Raw genomic sequence first — 6759 nt, forward strand, 5'->3', positions numbered from 1 at the left:
TTCTGGAAAGCCTCCTAACTTATAGCTTCCTCAAGATGACATCTCTCTCTTTGCTTTATATATTGGGAGGTTGATTAACAGTGCACAGGTAGATTTACAGATCTCCCAGGAGTTTGGGAGTAACAGGCCTTAAGAGACTGGCTTAGGGAGTGGCAGGCCTGGAAAAGTATGTGGAACTTCTGAATTAAAATCTTATTACTAACCAGGTACGGAGGCTCATGCCTATAATCCCAGAAGCTTGGGAGGCTGAGGCAAGAGGATCACGAGTTCAAAGCCAGCCTCAGCAATTTGTTGAAGCCCTAAGCAACTCAGTGAGACCCTGTCTCAACATAAAATATATAAAAGGACTGAGGATATGGCTCAGTGGTCAGGCCCCTGGGTTCATTTCCAGTACTGTAAAAAATAAAAACAAAAACAAAAAACCCCAAAAAACACTTATTACCGTGTTCTTCCTTTAAGTCTCCAGTCTACCTATTTTTTATTCCTACTGCCTCATCTTTAAATAATGAATAGGAAGTTGAGTCCCCCAAGTTATACCTACCCACAAGAATGTTTTATAAAAGCTACGCGTGAGGAGTCGCAGGACCGGAGCACGCATTGGCCGCTGGGATCCTGCAGGAACTCCTGCTTGTTCCTTTTGCTACTGCGAATGGCCAGCGTGGCATCTCGAACACAGTGTCCTGGGGAGACTTTTAGTGAGCATGTCTCCTCCGCCACAAACATCGTAGCTTCCTGGGGTCTCTCTGGCTCTTATTTGAGGGTTGGGGATATGGTCAGACAGGTCAGCAGGCTCAGGCCCTCTCAGAGGTGTGGCTCTCTGCATGGGCCCCAGAGGACAGAAGACTGAATTGGAGATTTTCTTTGGTCCCTTGCACTGGTACTGGGGAGGTGTGGTTCAACAAAAATTTGTCCCTGCGAGAGAGCTTCTGATTCCCCGGACTCTGAGTGTCTTTGCTCTGTGGTAGGTCTGTGCGCTCAGGATGGGGGTGGTCAGGCTTAGAAAGAGCAGCACTGAGCTCCCAGGAGGAGGGCGTTGTAGATGGAAGTCAGTCTGGTGGCCAGGGATTCTGTCACCAGAAGGGGTCCAAGGTGGTCCCAGAGAGGGGGACTCAACTCAGGATGAGGGTCCCTGATGAAGGTGATGGAAAAGAATCTCAGCATCAGGCATTGAAGCCCAGGGGTTTATTCAGGAAAGCAAGGTGTGCACTTCCAAGGAGAACCTGGCCACGTCCAGAGGGACGGCTGGGTTCCCAGCTCTTCTTCTAAAGGGCTGGGCATGTGGTGGTGTGTAGGCTGACATGAGGCTGCGATCACAGGACGGTGTGTGGTGGTCTGGTGGTCCTCAGGGTCCTCAGGTGATCATGAGATAACCTGGCAAAGCCCCAACATCACAGGTCTCACATCCCTTCGCTCAATCCATTTAAAATACATGTATTAAGCCAGTGACTAGGGAGGCTGAGGTAGGAGGATCGTAAGTTCAAAGCCAGCCTCAGCAACAGCAAGGGGCTAAGCAACTGAGTGAGACCCTGTCTCCAAATAAAATATTACAAAGGGCAGGGGTGTGGCTCAGTGTTTGAGCACCCCTGGGCTCAATCCCTGTGGGTTAGTTAACAGTGCACAGGGCACGTTTCTTAAGTGGATTTCCGATAACCTTAAGATGTTAGTGAAAATTTTTAGATTTCCCAGAAATTTGAGACTGGCCTGGGAGTGGAGGGATGGGAACCTGCGGTGAGAGGTTCCGAGGGGAAGCTCTTTTCCTTGTCCTTCCTCTCCTCCTCTACCTGCCTCTTCATACTTCTGTTCTACTTGAAGACCCGGGCTCTCTCCCCTCGACCATGCAGGCCACCCTTCTCAGGGACACGCGGGCTTTTCCTGAGCTGCCCTCTCCGTGTTTCTTCCTGCCACCAGCTTATCCACTCACGGTTAGAACAGTCGTGCTAGATTTCGCCGCTGAGCAGCACAATGGCGGTTTTGAAGTCCAGCGGCCTGAATGAGTACTCGGGTTCAGAAAACAATACCCGAGAGATGCCTGGAGCTCCCTGGCCAGAAGCCAGGACGTTGGGACTTTCCCTGTCTCTCCATGCACTGGGGGGAGGGAAGAGACCTGCAAAGTCCCCTAACCAGTGAGGATCAGGGATCGCCAAAAGAGGAGCACAGTAGCCTTCAGGCCTCCGAAAAGGTCCCCGCTCGGGGAGGACTGAACTCTCACTGTAGGAGGAAAGGCTGGAGTCTGTCAATACACCTGGGCTGCCTTTGTCACGCACCTCTGCTCACAGCCCCCAGCTCCCTCCATCCCTTGCTGCCCCTCCCCAGGGACACTGCCACCTCCCTTAGCCTGGAGATAGTGCCGGGAGAGTGTCCTCAGTTTGTCTGGTCTGCACATGCATTTCTGCACCCCACTGGCCCTGAGTAGGGGAGAGGCAGCAGAAGGCAGCTGGGCCAGGGAAGTGAGGCCAGTCACCTGCTCAGCACCAGGGTTTGTCATGAAGTCGTCCCAGGTGGTTCCAGTCAGACTGACTCCAGGTGAAAGGGAACAGGAACCTGCAAAGGTCACCGAGGAGAGAAGGCAGGGCCAAGCTCCCTCAGCTGGGCAGACTGGGCCGTCCGTGCTACAGGCCCTCTGTGTGACATCTGTCAAGAGTGTCTTTGCCATCACGGGATGTATAGGCCTGAGGGCTCCAAAGTTTAACGATCAGCCTCAGGAGCAGAGGTAACAGCAAAGGCTCGAGAAGGGTGAGTGGCTCCTGGATGTCCTGGTCTTGCCTGAGCCACGTGTTGGCCTCTCAGGTTCCCATGACAGGCAACACCAACCCAGAAAGGCCAGAAGTGTGGTCAGGCGAGCTCAGCGGTAGAGTGCTTGTCTAGCACGAGCACAGGCCTGGCTTCCATCCCTGGCACTGCCAGGAGTCAGCGGGTTCCTGGGGCGCCACGGGCAGTGCCTGTGTCACTCTGCTGCCCTGGAGAGCTTCTCGAGGTGTGGCTGGTTCCACCTGTTCCTTAATCTCCATCAGCGCCAGAAATGGACATTGCGGGCACTGCCAATAACGGAACGCGCCTGTGCCTCAGAAAGCGCCACCTCCAGAGGCCCCTTCCTTCTGCGTACCATCTTCCCCACCCATTTTGCCCCCGTGCTTGGGACATGCCAGACTTGACCCAGCACCTTTGCACTCTTTGTTCACAGATGATTAGTGAGATTGGGATTGTTTGTCCCCTGCTTCGGGCAGGGACATGCCCCTGCAGTCCCACCACTCTGGAGGCTGAGCAGGAGGGACACAGGTTGTGCTGGGATGGGGGGGGGGGGGGAGCCATCCCTCAGTGAACAGGGATGTTTGTCGGGTCTGGCTGGTTTCAGGGGGACCAATTTTTTCATTTGTTTGCTTTCGAGACAGGGTCTCTCTATTTTGCCTAGGCTGACCTCAAACTTACGGACTCAGTGGCCAACAGCAGGCTAAGCTCAAGCCACCGGCAGAGACCTCTGATCTTGAATCTGGGGCTCCTCTCTATTGTGATAGCATCAGTAAAATCGATCTCACGTTTGGCCCTTTGGTTGCCGGGAATTGAACATGCTCTAAGCATACGTTCTACCACTGAGGTGCACCCCAGGCCTCGGCTTCGTCTCTGAGCGCTCCCTTCACGCCTGGCCCAGACCTTCTAAATCAGGGATCAGCACTGCAGCTAGTGCCAGTGGGCGGCTCCTACTCTTGGTCAAGTTTGAGCAACACTGCCCTCAGGCCAGGGTGACCCAGCAATGTCACAAGGGCTAACAGTTGAACCTTGGACATGCTACATTAGCGGGGGTGGGACCTGGTGGACACTGGGCTGGGGAATCAGTTCTTCTTGGACTTTTCTCAGAAGCCGCTGGTTTGCAGGGTGGGGAGTGTTGTGAATAGAAGGATTTAAGTGGGCGCGTTGCAAGGATTCTGAGGCTGGGGTGTGTCTGTTGGAAAGGGCTCTGGAGATGGCGGCCGACAGTGCTGCCGCCACCAGCCTCGCCTGCAGCCTGTCACTGCATTGTCACCATCACCGCCAGCAATGAACGGCTCCCGCAGGGAGTATCACAGGACGCCCTGGCATAGACTTCGCTCTGAGTCACAGCCCCGCACATCAGCCAGGGAGGAACAGCTGTGACACCACACGTCTGTGAGTCACTTAGAATTCACGACGAACAGAAACTCTCCATTACACAGACTCCGAACGCTGCGCACCAACCTGGCGCTCCACGCTCACACCGCCAACAGCCCCTTTTCGTCTTCTGTTTTTTCTGATGATACACTAACTTCAACAACGAACTAAAAAATCAGAAACTTTGAATATCTAGTAGCACTACCTAAAATGTCCTACTCCATTGTCAGATCTTTAACAATAACAAATACAGCATTTGCTGTGAGAGGAAAGAAGTGGGAACCCCCCAGTGCTAAAATCACGGCAAGATATCATGCATTTTAGATTAAATAACTAAAAGCTTTTTTCAAAAGAAAAAGAAAAAAAAAAAAACAGCCAACACCAGTAGGTACTGGAAAATGACCCGTAAGCACAATAGAAGCACCATAGGAGCTGCCTCCTGCCTGCAGATGTCCTTACTGTCTGGCCGTGTCTCTGGCAGGACCAGCAGGGATTTTAAAGGACCCAGCGGCACAGTGAAAAGGGAGGAAGGGTGGAAACCAGGAGCCAGGGGAAGATGAGGCCCTTCCTGCATGGCCCACAGTGCCGCAGGCTGAGCGAGAGCCAACCGGGTGTGTCTGGCCCAGCAGGGCTGGGTGATGCCCCCCACCCCTGCCCAGCCTCCCTGCCTCCCCTGCCCTCCTGCCCTGCTGGGCACCTGAGTGAGAAGGCCAGATCCCTGGGGTTCATGCCTCTTCCCCTGTCTCTACTTTTTCCCATGAATTCCATAGTTTAAAAGTCCCCCGGAAAATAGCTTTTGTCGTGTATTGGGATGAACCCAGGGTACTCAACCGCTGAGCTGGACCCGGACCCTGCAAGTAGCTCTGGTGACTTCAAGCTTCGCCCTGGTACGAGAACATCCTTTCTAGACAGTCCTTTTGCTCGCGACAGCAGCAACACTCTGCACGTTCTGCAGAGACAGCTTTCCTTTGGCCTCCCCTGGCTGGCTCTGAACTGAGATGATGTAGGTTAAGCTCTACATTTACAAATAACAACAGGGTGGAGGGTAGCTCCGTGGCAGAGCACTTACTTAGCATTCTCTAGGCCTGGATTTGATCCCCAACCCTGCAAAAAAATAATGAGCACGGTAGGCCTCTGGGGCACTACGATCATCAAGATACGCTCGTACCTGGGCTCCCGTTTGTTTGGATTTCCTGACTTCAGAGTCAGTGTCTGGGGAGAAAGAAGACCAGCAAGTACCAACTCGGAGAAGTGCAACTTTTCCCTCCAAGTGTTGGTCGCGGGCACCTTGAAACTGCTCTGGGGCCCTTGGAGCCTCCCGGAGGTCACTGTCCTGGAGTCCAGGTGACAGGTTCAACTACCTCCCTCACCTACCTCATGGTTGCTTATTTGCTCTCTTTAACACACAGTGCAAGATGCCAGCTGCTTGCTTCACTCACCAGACCAGCAATAAAGGCACCCACTGTGCCCCACTCTCTGAGTTGTCTAGACAGCTACACTTCCTGGGGTCAAGAGAAGTGACTTTCAACCTCTTTTGGTAAAAAGCATTGCTTCTTAATTGGAGCCCAAACAGTCCACTCTCCAGGACACCTGGTTTCATGCCTTACACCCACAGGAGCCAAGGAAGGTACTCAGCTTTCCCATTTCAGCTCAATTATGACATTGTTAAAATCTGCTTTGTAAGTGCTAGTGCCCTGTGCTAGTTTAGTGTGCTATAGAGCAGCAGTCCTGAAGGTACAGACTTTGCCAGGAGCACCCAACCTGGGTTGTGTTAGTCTGTTTTCTGTTGCTATAATAAAACACCTGAGAGTGGGTAATTTATAAAGAAAAGAGGTTTATTTGGGCTCATGATTCTGGTGTTTGGGAAGCCCGAGATTAGACAGCCACATCTTGTGCTGCTTCATAATGTGGCAGAAGGTGGAAAGGAAGAGAGGGCAGACATGAGGAAGAGAAAAGAGGCTGAACTCCTTCAATTGCTAACCTGTTAAGAGAAAGGCATTGTCATGAGTGAGCTATGCCATTAACATAGAGCAGACACATTCATGTTGTTCTACAATGTCAGAATTTATTGCATCATAATAAATTCACCAGCTATGTCAATTTCATTGGGATTGAACCCATGGCACTTTACTGAGCCACATCCTTATCCCTTTTAATTTTTATTTTGAGACAGGATCTCACCAAGTTGCTGAGGCTGGCCTTGAACTTGTAATTCTCCTCAGCTTCCCACATCACTGGGGTTACAAGCATGAACCACTGCACAGGCTCCAATCCAATCTTAATTATTGTTATCAGTAACACTCATGCCACACGTGACATTTCACTTGTTGACATACAGGGTGCAGGACAGCTAAGAAAGGGTTGTGCAGCCAGAGGGTTGTAGAGAGGCCACACTGAGAGCCAGGGCAGAGAGCCCATACGGGTTGGCTAGATAAGCATCGAAGGAACCCAAAGGCAGAGCTGCCAGAGTCAGGGTCAGAGTGGCAGGCAGTTCTGAAGCATCAGCTTGAAATGTCACTTGAAGTGGGCCTGCCTCTTGGGCAGGAGAAACCCACTTAGTTGACAGCCGCAGAAGAGAGTCAGAAGTCATTGCTGTGACAATTTTCCTGCAAGACCTGGACACGTGACCAAATGGTT

The sequence above is a fragment of the Sciurus vulgaris genome, assembly GCF_902686455.1.
Source record: "Sciurus vulgaris genome assembly, chromosome: 10".
Lineage (NCBI taxonomy): Eukaryota > Metazoa > Chordata > Mammalia > Rodentia > Sciuridae > Sciurus > Sciurus vulgaris.